Source organism: Anomaloglossus baeobatrachus, chromosome 5 (genome assembly GCF_048569485.1).
Source record: "Anomaloglossus baeobatrachus isolate aAnoBae1 chromosome 5, aAnoBae1.hap1, whole genome shotgun sequence".
In the NCBI taxonomy this organism is placed as follows: domain Eukaryota; kingdom Metazoa; phylum Chordata; class Amphibia; order Anura; family Aromobatidae; genus Anomaloglossus; species Anomaloglossus baeobatrachus.
Window position 1 is genome coordinate 592,304,275 of NC_134357.1, and position 19,185 is coordinate 592,323,459.

Consider the following 19,185-nt stretch of genomic DNA (forward strand, 5'->3'; position numbering starts at 1 on the left):
CGCTTGAAGGACCGGAGTAGGGCAATGAATGCCCGCAGCACCGTCCCCGTTGGGACCACCTGTTTGTTTGTTGTTTGAAAAGTTGAAAGTTCTGCAATGATAAGAAAAATGATGATTACCGAACAGTAACCAGATTATCTTTGTGATTTGCAACCGGCTGGAGCCGGCACCGTTGTCCCCATGGGGACCGTTTAAAAAGTTATGCATGGGAACTATCCATGGACAAGCCCGTGAACTTGCAGGGCAACCACAGACGTTAGTGGCTTGTAAATATGTTGGTTACCGTTACCGTTTCCGCAGGCCGCCTCCGGAGAGGCAGGTTGGAGGGAGGGCCCTGAGCAGAGTAGGCCAGGGCCCAGCCACCAAAGGGACCGGTGGCTACCCTCTGGAGGGAAGGACAGATCCCGCTCGGGTACCGTGTGCTGGACTGTGGGTCAAGGGGTGCTGCCTGGGCTTTAGGGGCAGCATCATTGCCAGGTTACTTGGGTGGGAGAGAGCGGAAACCGTAACCGTATACCGTTGAAACGTTAAAAGTAAATGTGCCTCCCGTCTTGGGAAGAAGTTATTAAAAATGTTATTATTGTTTGCTTAACCCTGTTATCCCCTTTTACAGAAAAATAAAACCGGTATAGGACGGCAGCCCGCGGACGGTCTGCATTTTGCTAAGGGGGAATGTGTCGCCCTGGGCAAGCCAGGGGTCACAGGTCACAACACTACCACACCCCACACTCCAGGTAGGCACATCACAGCTAGCCGAAAATCCTTGTTGCCTTCCTCCAGAGGCTGATGGTTCGCACCAGGGGGTGGGCCAGGCGGTTGGCTCCACCCACCAAGGAGATCACAGCTCTGGAGGCGGGAGAAACCAGGCAGATTAGCCCAGGCAGGGCAAGAGAGGAGTCAGGGAGGAGGAAGTGGAAGGAGTAGCCCAGGCTGGGCTAAAGTAAACAGCAAGTGACAGTAAGAAAAGTGAAAGTGGAAAAGGAGGAAAGCAAGAAGTGGTGACAGAGCAGAGAGTGTGCAAGCCTGTGAGCCCAGCTTTGTGTAGGGCCAGAACAGCAAGGTCAGCGACGGCGGTGACTGTCCGGAGGGGGACCGTTTGGAAGTTCCTGGAAGGACCCCGTTGGCTGTGTGCCCGGTGGTCTGGAGCAGTGCTCCGAAGGACAGTCAGCACCAGGGCAGGGGCCTCTCGGACCCCGGCAAGGCTAGGAGTCGCCAAATTTGCCGAATCCGTCAGTGAAGGGGACGTAGATCCCCCAGCAACCAAGTCCCGATTGACGGCAACAGCCCAACCTGAAGCAGAGAGACACCGCCACCGCCAAGGCACCAGTTTCTCAGGGCCAGTGCCTGCGGGCAAAGTGTAGAGCTCCTCCGGCCCAGATTGCAGTCGGGGAGCGGGTAACCGGAGGGAATCCACCGCTACCATCAGTCAAACATAGGTGCAAGGAAGAGGGACATCACCGTCACCTACCGGGAGTGCAGGTGCAGCCGTCTGTGGGACCGTCCTACCAGCCGTTTGGTTTACCGTACAAACTGTGTCCATGTCTCAGGCTGAGTGAGTACCACAGTGCCGCAAGGCACAGCGCTGCCCCCGCGTCCCTGCGCCCACCAGGCCCCGCACCTCACAACCCACCACCGGGCCCCGGGATCACCAACCCCTACCCACGGAGGGGCAACACAACACCTGGCTGCTCCCCAGCACCATCCCCGGGATCCCCACTCAGAGCAGCGGTGGTGCAATCACCACAACCGTGGGTGGCGTCACGAACTATAACAATCCCCACACCCAACCACAAATCCCCTTTCACTCACGGGCGAGGAGTGTCGCTCGAGAAACCCTGGGATCCGGCCCACAGCTCGAGCCACCACTGAGCAGCTGCCGGACCCGAGCAGAAGGGGTGAGCGTGGTGTGCTGACACCCTCCTCCCCGCCCGCGACAGAAACACCCTGTCACTTTTGTCAGTCGAAAACTACTGGATCGAGAGGTTGCCTATGCCACCATCGAAAAGGAGTGCCTTGCCATTGTATGGGCACTAAAAAATTGCAACCTTACTTGTATGGCAGAGACTTTATAATTCTGACAGACCACAACCCCCTCACATGGCTGAACCGCGTGTCGGGGGACAATGGACGATTACTGCGGTGGAGCTTGTCCTTCCAACCCTACCGCTGTACAAGGGACTATCAACAGTTTCTTCATCCAATACAAGCGTGGACGCCAACACCAGAGCGCTGATAGACTATCCACAGCTGAGCAGCATGGACTTACGTGAGATGGCCAGAAGTCTGTGTAGACCTCATGGTGTACTCACGTGTTCAGAAGGAGGGAGAGGTTGTGATGGTGGGATATGGGGGGAGGTGTATCTTGCTGTACAGATTCCTATTTTAAGCTTGGTTCACTGTCCATTATTTGTACTGCTTGTGTGTACATTGTATTGTTTATAAGTAATCACCCCCTATAGTGCAAGGTTATAGCCTCTTGAGGCGCTGGGTGTGGGGGGAGGTGGGGGCCTAGAGACCTTTTTGCTTACCTGGGGCAATCAGTCTGTTTGAGAACTTCAAGAGTGAAGCAGGAAGATTGAACCTCTGGGAGAAACTGGCTTCTCGGAGAGACCTGTATAATTATCACTTATTTGATTATATTCATATTTCTGGACTAATTTTACCCTTTGTTTTGTGGATTATGTTATGGACCATTTGATTTGCTTGGAATAAATGCTCTTTGGATTGTACAGCCATCTCTTGCTCTGTTGATTGTGTGATATGGGAGAAGGACCCCGTGACACAGGGGCCCCACCCTCAGCGTTATACTACGTACTATCTGTGTCAGGCATCCCTGAGCAAGTGGTGCTGAGTCAATGGCATAGCCCATGAGTCCCTACAGAGCATCCAACATGCTGATTCCTGCTCCACTGACTACAACACAGAAATGTTCTCAGTCCTGTTCTCTAGCGCCCCTTCTGCTGTCAGGACAAAGTGAGAATTACATGTGGAAGACAAACACACACCCTGTTTGTCCACCCCCACACCACCAAGGGTCAGCTGAATACGAAATGCTCCTTTTTGCTTAGGAATTGAGGGTCAGACTCCAATAAAATGACCCTTTTTTACGACAAAAAAATAAACCCCCTTTTTTCACGCGAAGTAGTGGCTCCCCCTAGCTGCATGGGCTCCTCCAAACCCATGAGTAATGGTTCACCCCCAGATCACCTCCCCCGATAATGGGCTACCGCCCCAATACAGGGTCTCCAGGGAGAAAGGTCTAATCAGTCTATCTCAGAGGCATCTGTCCACACGTATAGCCAAGAACATGGCGGCCTCCAAGGTCTCAGGGGTTTTATAAATGATCAAGGCGTTCTTCAGCCCTTCTGTAAGGCCCTGCTGGAGGCGACGCAGCCTGGACTCAGCCAAGGAAACTCGGCCAGGATCATCACAGATGAGACCCAAGGCCTCAAAAAATCCATCCACCATCCGCAGACAACCGGAACCATGTGGCAACGAGAAAGCCCAGGATTGCGGATCCCCCTGCAACAGCGAGATCACAATCCCACCCGCTGTTCCTCATCTCCAGAGGAGTAAGGCCAAAGCCTAAAGGACAGTTTACAATCTTATTTAAATGCAAAAAAATTGTCTCTACCCCCTACAATCCTGTCTGGGAGAGCAATTTTGGGCTTCGGCTGACCCTGCCTACCCGCAGAATCCCCCAAATTAGGAGTCAGCGACCACTGATGGTGCTGCACAGCTAGCTTGAGGTCTGCAACCTCCAGTGACAGACCCTGGGGTCCCTCACCACCCTAGATAGGTCCCACACCTTTGCGCCGAGCCGCATACCTGACCCTAGGTATGCCTAGTGCTGGACCCTAATAGGGAACAGATGGGATGAGCTCTTCATCAACCCCACTAAACACTATGGATGACACAAGGGGGACACACAGGGGAGGAAAATGCGTGAATTACTTATCCACAGATGACTCAGGTAGAAATTCTGAAAGTTTCAGCAATTATACCACAGAGGAGTACAAGCCACCTGCTTGCAACCAGAGCTGAATGAACTGAAGAATATCACCAGTCCAGGGAAGAAGAGAGTATTTAAGCACAAGGAGAATACTGATAATCAGCAGCTGGATCAGTGTTTCCCAAACTCCAGTCCACATGGTCCCCAACAAGTCATGTTTTCAGGATTTCATTATCAAGGCATCACCTGTGCTATATTAGGGAAATCCTGAAAACATGACCTGTTGGGGGTCGTGAGGACTGGAGTTTGGGATCCAATGAGCTAGATGGAAGGCGAGCTCCACTGGGTCCTAAAGGGGAAGAGATGAAAACACAGCAGGAAACCTATTACAATGAATACTGACAGCAAAAACAATAGAAAGTCAGGGAGCATTTTGCACAGCCAAATACTGTGACCTTCTATTGCCAGAAACCACAGGACTGTCTGTCACTAGTGACACCTGTATATGTGTGTTCTGTATATAACGCCCCCTGTTTATACCTATACTGCATATAACAGCCTTTATATACCTGTTCTGTATATAACACCCCTGTATATATCTCTTTAGAACACAGTGATATCCCGGTGATCCGGTCACCAGTCTATACGGCACAGGGTCTATATGCAGGCTCCGCGTCCAGGGTCCGTGTTCAGGCTCCGCGTACAGGGTCCGTATTCAGGCTCCGCGTCCAGGGTCCGCGTGCAGGCTCCGCATACAGGGTCTATGTAAAGGCTCCGCGTCCAGAGTCTGTATCCAGGCTCCGCGTCCAGGGTCCGTATTCAGGCTCCCCGTTCAGGGTCCATGTGCAGGCTCCGCGTCCAGGTTCTGTGTGCAGGCTCCCCGCCCAGGGTCCACGTGCAGGCTCCGCGTCCAGGGTCCGTATTCAGGCTCCGCGTCCAGGGTCCGTGTGCAGGCTCCGCGTCCAGGGTCCGTATCCAGGCTCCGCGTCCAGGGTCCGTGTGCAGGCTCCGCGTCCAGGGTCCGTATCCAGGCTCCGCGTACAGGGTCCGTCTGCAGGCTCCCCGTCCAGGGTCCGTATCCAGGCTCCCCGTCCAGGGTCCGTATCCAGGCTCCCCGTCCAGGGTCCGTATTCAGGCTCCGCGTCCAGGGTCCGTATTCAGGCTCCGCGTCCAGGGTCCGTATTCAGGCTCCGCGTCCAGGGTCCGTATTCAGGCTCCGCATACAGGGTCTGTGTGCAGGCTCCGCGTACAGGGTCCGTGTGCAGGCTCCACGTCTAGGGTCCGTATTCAGGCTCCGCGTCCAGGGTCCGCGTGCAGGCTCCGCATACAGGGTCTATGTAAAGGCTCCGCGTCCAGAGTCTGTATCCAGGTGCTGCTTCAAGGGTCCGTGTTCAGGCTCCGAGTCAAGGGTCCGAATTCAGGCTCCGCGTCCAGGGTCCGTATTCAGGCTCCGCGTCCAGGGTCCGTGTGCAGACTCCGCGTGCAGGGTCCGCGTCCAGGGTCTGTGTGCAGGCTCCGCGTCCAGGGTCTGTGTGCAGGCTCCGCGTCCAGGGTCCGTATTCAGGCTCCGCGTCCAGGGTCCGTGTGCAGGCTCCGCGTCCAGGGTCCGTGTGCAGACTCCGCGTCCAGGGTCCGTATTCAGGCTCCGCATCCAGGGTCCGTGTGCAGGCTCCGCGTCCAGGGTCTATGTACAGTCTCCGCGTCCAGGGTCCGTGTGCAGGCTCCCCGTCCAGGGTCTATGTGCAGGCTCCCCGTCCAGGGTCTGTGTGCAGGCTCCGCGTCCAGGGTCTATGTGCAGGCTCCGCGTCCAGGGTCTATGTGCAGGCTCCGCGTCCAGGGTCTGTGTGCAGGCTCCGCGTCCAGGGTCTATGTGCAGGCTCCCCGTCCAGGGTCTGTGTGCAGACTCCGCGTCCAGGGTCCGTATTCAGGCTCCGCGTCCAGGGTCCGTGTGCAGGCTCCCCGTCCAGGGTCTGTGTGCAGGCTCCCCGTCCAGGGTCTGTGTGCAGGCTCGGCGTCCAGGGTCTGTGTACAGGCTCCGCGTCCAGGGTCCGTGTGCAGGCTCCGCGTCCAGGGTCTGTGTGCAGGCTCCGCGTCCAGGGTCCGTGTGCAGGCTCCGCGTCCAGGGTCTGTGTGCAGGCTCCGCGTCCAGGGTCCGCGTGCAGGCTCCCCGTCCAGGGTCTGTGTGCAGGCTCCGCGTCCAGGGTCCGTATTCAGGCTCCGCGTCCAGGGTCTATGTACAGGCTCCGCGTCCAGGGTCCACGTGCAGGCTCCGCGTTTAGGGTCCGCGTGCAGGCTACGCGTCCAGGGTCCGCGTGCAGGCTCCGCGTCCAGGGTCCGCGTGCAGGGTCTGTGTGCAGGCTCCCCGTCCAGGGTCCGTATTCAGGCTCCGCGTCCAGGGTCTATGTACAGGCTCCGCGTCCAGGGTCCACGTGCAGGCTCCGCGTTTAGGGTCTGCGTGCAGGCTCCGCGTCCAGGGTCCGCGTGCAGGCTCCGCGTCCAGGGTCCGCGTGCAGGCTCCGCGTCCAGGGTCCGCGTGCAGGCTCCGCGTCCAGGGTCTATGTAAAGGCTCCGCGTCCAGGGTCTATGTAAAGGCTCCGCGTCCAGAGTCTGTATCCAGGTGCCGCTTCAAGGGTCCGTGTGCAGGCTCCCCGTCCAGGGTCCGTGCGCAGGCTCCGCGTACAGGGTCCGTATTCAGGCTCCGCGTGCAGGGTCCGTATTCAGGCTCCGCGTACAGGGTCCGTGTCCAGGCTCCGCGTCCAGGGTCCGTGTCCGGGCTCCGCGTCCAGGGTCCGTATTCAGGCTCCGCATCCAGTGTCCGTATTCAGTCTCCGCGTACAGGGTCCGTATTCAGGCTCCGCGTACAGGGTCCATATTCAGGCTCCGCGTACAGGGTCTGTGTGCAGGCTCCGCGTCCAGGGTCCGTATTCAGGCTCCGCGTCCAGGGTCTGTGTGCAGGCTCCGCATCCAGGGTCTATGTGCAGGCTCCGCGTCCAGGGTCCGTGTGCAGACTCCGCGTCCAGGGTCCGTATTCAGGCTCCGCGTACAGGGTCTGTATTCAGGCTCCGCGTCCAGGGTCCGTGTGCAGACTCCGCGTCCAGGGTCCGTATTCAGGCTCCGCGTCCAGGGTCTGTGTGCAGGCTCCGCATCCAGGGTCTATGTGCAGGCTCCGCGTCCAGGGTCCGTGTGCAGACTCCGCGTCCAGGGTCCGTATTCAGGCTCCGCGTACAGGGTCTGTATTCAGGCTCCGCGTCCAGGGTCCGTGTGCAGACTCCGCGTCCAGGGTCCGTATTCAGGCTCCGCGTCCAGGGTCTGTGTGCAGGCTCCGCATCCAGGGTCTATGTGCAGACTCCGCGTCCAGGGTCCGTGTGCAGACTCCGCGTCCAGGGTCCGTATTCAGGCTCCGCGTACAGGGTCTGTATTCAGGCTCCGCGTCCAGGGTCCGTGTGCAGACTCCGCGTCCAGGGTCCGTATTCAGGCTCCGCGTCCAGGGTCTGTGTGCAGGCTCCGCATCCAGGGTCTATGTGCAGGCTCCGCGTCCAGGGTCCGTGTGCAGACTCCGCGTCCAGGGTCCGTATTCAGGCTCCGCGTACAGGGTCTGTATTCAGGCTCCGCGTCCAGGGTCCGCGTGCAGGCTCCGTGTCCAGGGTCTGTGTACAGGCTCCCCGTCCAGGGTCCGTGTGCAGGCTCCGTGTCCAGGGTCTGTGTACAGGCTCCGCGTCCAGGGTCCGTGTGCAGGCTCCGTGTCCAGGGTCCGTGTGCAGGCTCCGCGTCCAGGGTCCGTGTTCAGGGTCTGTGTACAGGCTCCGCGTCCAGGCTCAGGCTGATGGTGCAGCTCACCTCCTCCTCCTCTATGTCACAGGACTGTGCAGGTCTCCAGCACCCGTCACGTGTTCAGCTTCCAAGAAGTTATTTACTCCCGGCTTCTCCACAGCCAATCAGCAGGCCAGAACAGGCAGCGAATCACAGCGCTGCTATGGATGGGAGGCAGAGGTATGCACAGGGCACAGCCTGTGACAGATGCTAATTCCTACTGGACTCTTCCTTCATGACGTTCTGCCCATGTAGCTGGGGGGGCTGCACTGTCCTGGATAGGGGGGGCTGCACTGTCCTGGATAGGGGGGGGGCTGCACTGTCCTGGATAGGGGGATGTGCACTGTCCTGGATAAGGGGGTGGGGGGCTGCACTGTCCTGGATAGGGGGGGCTGCACTGTCCTGGATAGGGGGGGGGCTGCACTGTCCTGGATAGGGGGATGTGCACTGTCCTGGATAAGGGAGTGGGGGTGCTGCACTGTCCTGGATAGGGGGGGCTGCACTGTCCTGGATAAGGGGGGGCTGCGCTGTCCTGGATAAGGGGATGTGCACTGTCCTGGATAGGGCGGGGGGGTCTGCACTGTCCTGGATAGGGCGGGGGGTCTGCACTGTCCTGGATAGGGGGGTCTGCACTGTCCTGGATAGGGGGGTCTGCACTGTCCTGGATAGGGGTGTCCTGCACTGTCCTGGATGTTTAGGTCTGCTCTGTGCTGGAGGGAGGGGGTCTGCATTGTTCTGGAGGGAGGGAGTCTGCACAGCTCTAGATCGGGGGGGGGGGGGGGGGGACTGCACAGCATGGGTCACCCCTCATCTAAGCTATTATTATTATTATTTATTATTATAGCGCCATCTATTCCATGGCGCTTTACATGTGAAAGGGGAACATATAGTAGGGACAAGTACAATACTCATAAACAGTACAAGGCACAGACTGGTACAGGAGGAGAGAGGTCCCTGCCCGCGAGGATCACAGTCTACAGGAGGACAGAGGTCCCTGCCCGCGAGGGCTCACGGTCTACAGGAGGACAGAGGTCCCTGCCCGCGAGGGCTCACAGTCTACAGGAGGACAGAGGTCCCTGCCCGCGAGGGCTCACGGTCTACGAGGGATAGGTGAGGGTAGAGCTATTTGTAATCATGTATTTTTGGTGTCTGAAATAAAAAAAAAAATCTCCAGCATTTATGACCTTTTTGCTGTTGTAGCATATGCGGATAGAAGTGGGACCCCGTTGGAAGACCCCCGTACACTGTCACTAGAGGGCTGGGCTGGGGGGATCCTGGCAATCGCTAGTTGTGCCTGGTCAGAAGGCTTCGGGTCACTAGGACGTGGCAGAGGAATGCTGGGACTCAATCAAATCAATTGTCATTAAAAATATTATTTTGGTGATGCTCCATGTAATCCGACACTTTCCTATCAAAGCTGCAATATTCGGTGGGTTCTGACACCTGTCTACCATAGCTGCAAAGCTGAAAGTGAAAAGTTGTCAGAATTCCCATTGCATCGCAGGTATAACAGAAAACTATGGAATACAAATATAAAATATTAGGATAGGTTCCCGACAAAAAGATACGCCTTTTCGATGGCTGTCGGGCTCACATGGATATAACAGAAAGTTACGGAACACAAATATAAAATATTAGGAGAGGATCTGGGCAAAGAGATACGCCTTGTCGATGGCTGTCGGGCTCACATAGATATATCAGAAAGTTATGGAACTCATAGAAAATATTAGGATAGGATCCTGACAAAGAGATACGCCTTGTCAATGGCTGCCGGACTCACATAGATATAACAGAAATTTATGGAATACAAATAGAAAATATTAGAAGATCCCGATAAAGAGATACGCCTTGTCGATGGTTGTCGGGCTCACATGGATAGAAAGTTATGGGGGCATTGTAGTTGTCACTGAAATTCTGGATCACACTGATGTGAGGATAAAAGAATCTGATTAGACTAACACCCCCTTGGCTCTCCTGATCACTGCAGCCAATCAGTAGCATTATAGAGGTTGTTTAGTAATGTTACACCATGGTAGGGGCCACATCCTTGGATTGGGTCATGTATCATGGCCCCTCATACTGATGCCCTCCCCTGCAGTGATGAGGCAGCTTCTAAGCTGTTGCTTCTGGCATTGAATAGAATCAGAAACTGCTCAGGGGAGGGATTACAACTCTGCCTGGCTCCACCCCCAAGGATCTCCAACATAACCTAAACAAATAATTCAGTGTGAACAGGCATTGTGGTGGAAAATGTGAAGTGGATACTATCATTCCATGGTGTTCACAGAAGGGTTTCTCACCTTATGCACAATGTTTACAGCTGTTGGCATCTCGTGGGCCGTCCATCTGGGCAGACGTTTTCTCCACCTTTACGTCCAGAGGCTGGAAGCTTGTACAGGTGATAGATGTCGACCTCCTAAGGATATATTATACCATATATGTACTGTTTTCTTGTTTCTTTTTGTTTTTTTGCCAAGTGTGGTGCAGTGTGAACGTTTTTTGGAAAATCTTCATAAATGGTTCAGTCTCTAAATGGGCTAAAGTCAACACTGTGAACCTAAAAATCATTTAACAGGAGCAGTGTAGACCATAACGGTGAGCAATGGAGGCTACAACAATCATTACCAGCTGTCGTGGAGGGAATCAGGCCCCTTTCCAGGAGCAGGAGAGGGCACGAGGACCAGTGCCAGGAGCGGCGGAGGGCATGAAGATCCATGGTGGGAGCGGCAGAGGGCAAGACGATCTGTGGCGGGAACAGCGAAGAGCACAAGAATCTTGCCGGGAGTGTCGGAAAGCACAGAGATCCGTGGAGGGAGCGGCGGAGGGCACAAGGACTGTTGCCAGGAGTGGCTGAGGGCACGAAGATCTATGCCGGGAGCGGTGGAGGGCACGGAAATCTGTAGTGGGAGTGGCATTGAGCACAAGGACTCGTCGGCAGCAATGGAGGCCACAGAGATCCATGGCGGAGGGCAAAAGGACTCTTGCCAGGAGCGTTGACGGAAGAGGGCATGGAGATCTGTGGTGGCAGCGGCGTAAGGCACAAGGACTCGTGGCGGAGGGCATGGAGATCTGTGTCGGGAGAGGCGGAGGGCACAAGGACTGTAGCCGGTAGCAGTGTAGGGCACAGAGATCTGTGATGAGAGCAGCGGAGGGCACGGAGTTCTGCGGAGGAAGGCACAAGGACTCATGCTGGACTGGCGGAGGGCACAGAGATCTGTGACTGGAGCAGCGTAGGGCAAAAGGACTGTTGCCAGTAGTAGTGTAGGGCACGAAGAGGAGTGGCGGGAGCGGTGAAGGTCATGAGGACTCGTGTCAGGAGAGCCGGATGACACGAGGACTCATGCTGGGAGTGGTGGAGGGTATGAGGACCTGTACTGGGAGTGGTGGAGAGCATGAGGAACCTTGCCAGGAGGGGTGGTGGGAACGAAGACCCATGCCGGGAACAGAGGATGACATGAGGGACCGTGTCGCGAGCAGTAGAGGGCACAAATTCGATTATTCAGAGTAGTGTTGGCCACAAGGAGCTCTATCATTTGCAGAGATCATACAGATGGGAGCAGCGCAGACCACGGGGATCGGTTTGAGGCCCAGTTTCCTTTATTAATGACTTTGTGGATGTGATTGGGAGTAAAGTTCCAGGTTTTTGCTGATGATACAAACTTTGTAAGATAATAAAAAGCTGTAGATAAGCTGTAGCTCAGGTAAACACACGGCCGGTGAATGTTAATGTAGATAAATGTATAGTTAGGAGCTTACGTAATGTAATAAAGCTGGTGAAGACAGGTAAGCTGTGCGCCGTGCTCAATGCCAGGCAGCAGCTGCACGAGCAAATATGATACCAGTATGCCTGAAACAGCCGCGATTTTTCTGACCCAATCTTGACAACCTTTTATTTGCCTAGAAGGTGTCGAATTTGGGTCAGGAAATTCGGATCACAGCCCGCGAACCACGGTCAATTCGGCCTTAGCGTAGTCAGACTATGAAGGAGGTAGTAATGGCAGATACTATGTCAACTAATGATGCTGAGAGCTATGCATAATCTACAGATAAGAGAAGATGAACCTCATGGACCCATGTTTTTTTCTAACACATGGGGGCGCTAATACATTTATCTGATCCATCATGACTTCCCATCATACCTGAGGTGCATGGTCGGCATGGACAGCAACAACATAAAAAACAAATATACAAAGGTTTTATTTTGTAGTCCACAGAAACGTTTTTAGATGTTTTATGGACCATTCGCACATTTCATTTTCTCCAAAAACTGTGGCCAACCTTCTATGTTTTCCCAAAAAAACATATGGAGCTCTGGGGTGAAGTGGACGGTGCCGTAATAAACTCTAGACCTCATGATCTTTTCTGCTTCCGTCCTGGTTTCCTTCCGCAGCACGATCTTAGTGCCGCTCGGAGGAACGCGTAAGTCACATAAAAGGCGATAAAAAAAGCCAGAAGAAGAACAGCAGCAACGTCAAGGAGGTAATACTGGTACCACGCAAGGTCATTGCCGGCTGCATGCAGATGTTTCGCTCCTCCATTGCGCATGACAAACTCTGTCCAGAACACGGCCAAGTCCCGCGGTGGAAAAAGGACATCGTGGTGCAGTTCGGAGAGATGCTTCATGGCCCGGCTGTAGGAAGGGTCATCAATAACCAGACGTATAGCACTGAATATATCCTGGGCAGTGACATCTTGTGTGTTCTCCAGGAGGACAGCAGCTCCGCGGGTTTTTAGGCGAAGGATATTTTCATACTGGTCACCGAAGAGCGGGAACCCCACGATGGGAACACCATGGCAAATAGCCTCGTAGACACCATTTTCTCCACCGTGCGCTAAGAACACTTTGGTCTTAGGGTGACTGAGAAGATCATTCTGTGGTAGCCAGTCAACGATCATGGTGTTATTTCCAAGGGTGTCCAGATGTTCTCCAGAGTAACGCCAAAGTACTCGCTCCTTGAGTTGCGCTAATCCAGCGGCAATCTCTCTGGCGATATTGAGCGGCAGAGTCTTTACGATGGTGCCCAAGGAGAAAACCACAACACCATGCTCTGAGCTGTCCACGAAGTTTTGGATATCCTGAGTGAGGGGCTTAGGGGGTCTACACTGGAAGCCACCAATATACACGGCATTAGGCATGGTCGGCCGTGGGAACTCAAACACGAAGTCGACTTTCATCAGGTAGATGTCAGCTCTCTTGTACATGTCCAACATGCTCACATCGGTGTTGAGATAGCGCTGAATCAATTTGTCGTAGACTGGGAATATCAGGAAGCGGCTGGCCACCTGGTATAAGCAGTAGAGCGCCACATTTTTCATTCTGTCTGAGAAAACCATTACGTCCGTTACTCTGGAATTTATAACAGGCACGTAAGAGAGCGGAGACGGTCCAATGGTAAAATGAACATCTTCTGTAGGCATCCAGCGTCCGAAAAACACAATGGGAAGCTTCAAGTAATGAGTCAACATCACTCCGGCTACGTTATAAGGGTCGGCAAGAACCATGTCAAAACCACCGTTCTTCAGACCTTCCAGAATCACTTCATTGTCAAATAAGGCCTCGATGGCAACAGTGGCCATCTCAGTGCTCGTCCGTAGGGCTTGGATGAACTCCCACGCCAAGGTGAAGGATGACCCATGCTTGGTGAACGCTTGTTGGAAAATCCAGTTCAAGGCGTAGTCTTCAAATTCCTTCCGGCTCATTGCTTGTTGCACGGACATAGGGACGGTGAGCAACTTAAAATCTTCAGACGTCTCCTCAATGTACAGACTGGTGGAGGGTCTAAGAACGGTCAGCTCGTGTCCTCTCTGCACCAGCTCCATCATTAGGATTTTGATGTTAATCCAATGGCTTCCTTCTACCGGTACCACCAGGACCTTTCCAGCCTGTGCACAGGTTAAAAAGAGCAGGGCACAAGTCAAGAGGGAAACCCCGCACGTCTTGTAAACGACAGCCATGGCAGAGAAGTTCAATGTCTAGAAGGTCTTCAGGAATCTGCAGCTTCCTAATATACAACGTTCAGGAAGGAGGAGGTTTCCGATTTCACTGCCTGAACGTACACGGTAGAGTCATCCTCAACATCATGGACTCCTCCCCTGAATTCTATATCAAGGCCTTCACCCTATGCGAAGTACATGAGATGTTCTTAATCTTATCTCTCCTTCAGCTTCAGAAAGTCATGGACTCCTTCTAGTTTAGCAGATTCTGGGCTGTACAATGAACTTTACCCTGAGAGTGGAGAAAGCCATGCCGAGTGAGATGTCATTCTCTGGAGCCAAGCCAAAAGCCATCGGCTCGGTTTCTTTCCTACAGTATGAAGGTCACAGGTTAATAATTCTCGAGGTAGAAGATCCTTATCTTCTCTTTTTGCTCCTGGTGAAGGGAGTGTCTTTTGAGGGAGTTTTACATGAAACAGCTTTTCCCCCCATTATTTTTATGGGACATTTATGTACTTGTATAAGTTATTCTTGTCCCCCCTTTAGACGTCTCTTCTGAAAACTAGATGTCCTCTCATAACTAAGTGTCTCCGCGCCCCTTATCAGTTCTGTGGCTTTTCTTTGTACCTTTTCTATGGACTGGTGGCCAGAACTGACCTACATGTTCCACATGAGGTTGGACTAACACCTCGAAGTGGTAGTAAGGGAGGACTCACATACTCTATATAAATGAGCAGGGGGTCAGCAGGACTCATATACTCTATACAGAGATGAGAAGGAGATGTAGGGGGGTGAAGCACTGTGGAGAGGATGGGTAGGGTGATAGAGATAGGAAGGAGATGTAGGGGGATGCAGCCTAGTGGAAAGGACAGGTAGAGTGGTAGACAGATGTGGAGGACATGTAGGGGGGTGGCAGCACTGTGGAGACAACGGGTAGGATGGTCGACAGATGACGAGACGTAAGGCAGTGGAGTGAGTGAAGAGGAAGGGTAGGGTGGTAGACAGAGCTAAGAAGGAGATGTAGGGGGATTCAGCACTGTGGAGAGGTTGGGTAGAGTGGTAGAGATAAGGGAGGAGATGTAGGGGGATGCAGCACTGAGGAAAGGACAGGTAGGGTGGTAGCCAGATTTGAGGGAAGAGATATAGGGTGGTGCAGAACTGTGAAGAGGACGGAAAGAGTGGTAGACAGAGATGAGGGAGGAGATGTAGGTGGTGCAGAACTGTAGAGAGGACGGGTAGGGTGGTAGACAGATGAGGAGATGTAGAGCGGTGAAGAACTGTTGAGAGGACGGGTAGGGTGGTAGACAGATGAGGAGACGTAAGGCAGTGGAGCACTGTGAAGAGGACGGGTAGGGTGGTAGACAGAGCTAAGAAAAAGATGTAGGGGGATTCAGCACTGTGGAGAGGATGGGTAGAGAGGTAGAGATAAGGGAGGAGATGTAGGGGGGTGCAGCACTGAGGAAAGGACAAGTAGGTTGGTAGCCAGATTTGAGGGAAGAGATATAGGGTGGTGCAGAACTGTGAAGAGGACGGAAAGAGTGGTAGACAGAGATGAGGGAGGAGATGTAGGCGGTGTAGAACTGTGGAGAGGACGGGTAGGGTGGTAGACAGATGAGGAGATGTAGAGCGGTGAAGAACTGTGGAGAAGACAGGTAGGGTGGTACACAGAGATGAGGAGGAGATGTAGGACGGTGCAGCACTGTGGAGAGGATAGGTAGGGTGGTAGCTAGAGATGAGGAGGAGATGTAGGCGGTGTAAAACTGTGGAGAGGACGGGTAGGGTGGTAGACAGATGAGGAGATGTAGAGTGGTGAAGAACTGTGGCGAGGACAGGTAGGGTGGTACACAGAGATGAGGAGGAGATGTAGGATGGTGCAGCACTGTGGAGAGGATAGGTAGGGTGGTAGCTAGAGATGAGGAGGAGATGTAGGGTCGTGCAGAACTGTGGAGAGGACGGGTAGGGTGGTAGACAGATGAGGGAAGAGATTAGGGTGGCGCAGAACTGTAGAGGATGGGTAGGTGATAGAGATGAAGAGGAGATGTAGGATGGTGCAGAACTAGGGAGGGGATGGGTAGGGTGGTAGACAGAGATGAGGGAGGCAATGTAGGGCGGTGCAGAACTGTGGCGGGTTTTGTGGGTGAGAGTGATAAGCTTATATTGGACTCTGTAGCACATGGGTAACCAGTGCACTGGCTGGCACAGGGTGGAGGCATCAGTGTAACGGTTGGAAAGGAATATGATCCTGGTTGCTGTATTCAGGATAGGTTGGGGAGGGGAGAGTTTAGTAAGATGGAGATTCATAGAGTTGTAGTAATCCAGACGAGAATGAATAAGAGCGACAGTAAGAGTTTTGCAGAGTCAACGGTAAGAAAAGGTCGAATTCTAGAGATGTTTTTGAGGTGGAAGTGACATGAACGAGCGAGTGATCGGATATGGGGAGTGAAGGAGAGATCGGAGTCAAAAAGGACTCCAAGAAAGAGAACGTGCTGCTGGGGAGTTCTGGTAGAACCACACAAAAATGGTAATATTGGGTTTAGGAAGGTTAGTTAAATTTTTGACAGACTAGAAGAGAAGACGAGGAGCCAGCAAACGATACGATGAAGGAGCGGTCAGAGTGGTAGCAGGAGAACCAAGAGAGAACGGTGTCCTGACCCCAATAGAGCGAAGCATAGTGAGGAGGAGCTGGTGATCCACAGTGTCAGATTCATAAGAGATCCAGGAGGATCAGCCGCGAGCAGGGACCATTAGATTTTGGTGTTAGTAGATCATTAGACTTTAGTGAGAGCAGATTCAGTAGAGTGTAAGGAGCGGAAACCGGATTGTAAAGGGTCAAGAAGACCATTTTCTGAGAGATGACGATGTAGACAGAAGTGGACCAAGTGTTCCAGGACTTTAGAGATGAAGGCGAGATTAGAGACCGATAAGTGAGGGAACAGGAGGGATGACCTGAAAAGCACAATTTGTTGAAAGCGGCAGACCAACATCTCCACCTGGTGTGTTCTCAGGACTGGCGGTATCTGAACATTGAAGACCACCATACGAGAGAGCAGCGGCGGTGGTGATGTCCGACTGCTGGATCCAGGTCTCAGTAAGAGCCAGGAGGTTAAGGGCACTAGAAAGGAAAAGGTCATAGAAGTAGGAGAGATTGTTGCCTGCTGACCGTGGGTTAAAGGGGGAGACAGAAGGCCTGCAAAGAATATGTCACGGTGATCGGAGGAGAACGGGGACTGAGCTCCTAGACTGGTCCTCAGGCTAGGGGGGCTTTGCCTATCCCTTATCTCAGAGTTACCTATGAAGGTAAGGACATCTGAGTCGCCAGCCGGACTTACCTCCTGACCAGCCCTGATCTAAATCCCCCTCCCTCCCTACCCTGGAGGGAGGTGGGGGGCGAGAAAGGAGCGTGTTAACATCAACAGTGATAGACAAACAGGGGAAACCAAAGCTCTATCACACCACACGCTCACAAAGAGTAATCAGACAACAAATGATAAGGAAAAAAAAGAGCAGGGAGGAAATAAACTGACGACAGGAGGAATTCACAGCACACCAAGCAGTAAATAACCAGTTACTGCAACACAACAGCACACGGACCAGTATAGCAAAAAAGCTATAGTGGGCATGGGAAGACAAATTCCTCCATCTTAAAAAGGCGGGGAGTAACTGTGATAGGTCTCCCACAACATGTGATCCAATAAGTAACCAGCAGGCTAGCAGAAATTAACTCCTGCTATTCCGATCTCTAATGAGCACACAGCTGGTCGACGCCCGAGCCTGCCCGTGTAACTCAGAAGCACCAAAAAACGTTTAGTGAGGAGTGTCAGAGTCTGTAGTCTGAACAGCGTCTGATGAGTTTAGAGCCAAACAGTGTGTGACAGTAAAATTCCCCTCCCTCTACGAGAGGCCTCTGGACCCTCAGGACCAGGTCTCTCCGGATGATGATGACATACCCTAACCAGATGCTCCACATGGATATCAGAGGCTCATACCCAAGTCCTCTCCTGAGGACCATAAGCCCTCCAGTGAACCAGGTACTGGAAAGAACGATGAGTGACCCGAGAATCTATAATTCTCGATACCTGGAACTCCAGCAATCGATCCATCTACTAAAGACTATAGGTGGAGGGGTTGGAAGAGGAGCTACCAAACCCACACATTTCTGTAATAGAGATTTGTAGAACCCATTATGGATCTTGTATGAAGCTGGTAAGGCCAGATGGAAAGCCAACGGATTGATGACAGCAGTAGTTTGAATGGACCGGTGAACCGAGGTCCTAACATAAGTGATGGTACTGTAAGCTTAAAGTTTTTAGTGGACAACCACACCAAATCATCCACACACAGGTCCGGACCAGACACACAATTATACTTATCCAATTGCTGCTGAACCTTTTCCCATGTAGAGGATAGTGCTGGGCCCCATTGGTCCTCCTCACGTACCCCGGACAAGAGCCTTTTAAGAAAAGTACAGAACTGGGGATGGTGACCAACAAGTTTACCAACAGACAGACCTTGAGACAATACAGCCCCCACCCCCACCTCTGATGAGTCCACTTTCACCGTGAAGGGTAGATACACATCAGGCAGCATTAATACAGGTGCTGATGCAACATCCCCCTGTTGGACCCGAATCAGATTACAGCCCCCCCCGGGATCGAGTTTGCAGAACCATATGGCACTGGCAATCTGGTTAAATAGGTCCGGAATGAGCCGAATAGAATGTCATGATGATTGGGGGAGAGCAGAGACCATGGCTCCTGGACTGGCCCTCAGACGAGGGGGGACCGGGCTATCCCTTATCTCAGGTACCTCTGCATAGATCCTTATGGTATAAGAATGTGAAAAGATCATGAGAGCCGTACATAGGAGAGGGAAGGAGAGAGGGACTGATATAGATGGAGAAGGTGAGCCGTACATGGGGGAGGGGAGGAGAGAGGGACTGATATAGATGGAGAAGGTGAGCTGTACATAGGAGAGGGAAGGAGAGAGGGACTGATATAGATGGAGAAGGTGAGCTGTACATAGGAGAGGGAAGGAGAGAGGGAGTGATATAGATGGAGAATGTGAGCTGTACATGGGGGGGGGAAGGTGAGAGGGACTGATATAGATGGAGAAGGTGAGCTGTACATAGGAGAGGGAAGGAGAGAGGGACTGATATAGATGGAGAAGGTGAGCCGTACATAGGAGAGGGAAGGAGAGAGGGAGTGATATAGATGGAGAATGTGAGCTGTACATGGGAGAGGGGAGGAGAGAGGGACTGATATAGATGGAGAATGTGAGCTGTACATGGGGAGGGGAGGAGAGAGGGACTGATATAGATGGAGAATGTGAGCTGTACATGGGAGAGGGGAGGAGAGAGGGACTGATATAGATGGAGAATGTGAGCTGTACATGGGGAGGGGAGGAGAGAGGGACTGATATAGATGGAGAAGGTGAGCTGTACATAGGAGAGGGAAGGAGACAGGGACTGATATAGATGGAGAATGTGAGCT

At 53.2% G+C, this 19,185-nt stretch overlaps 1 pseudogene; it reads right to left on the bottom strand.

Moving 5' to 3' along the window:
• Positions 1–11,880: 11,880 nt before the first annotated feature.
• Positions 11,881–13,915, bottom strand: LOC142310479 (UDP-glucuronosyltransferase 2A2 pseudogene; annotated as a pseudogene).
• Positions 13,916–19,185: the final 5,270 nt, after the last annotated feature.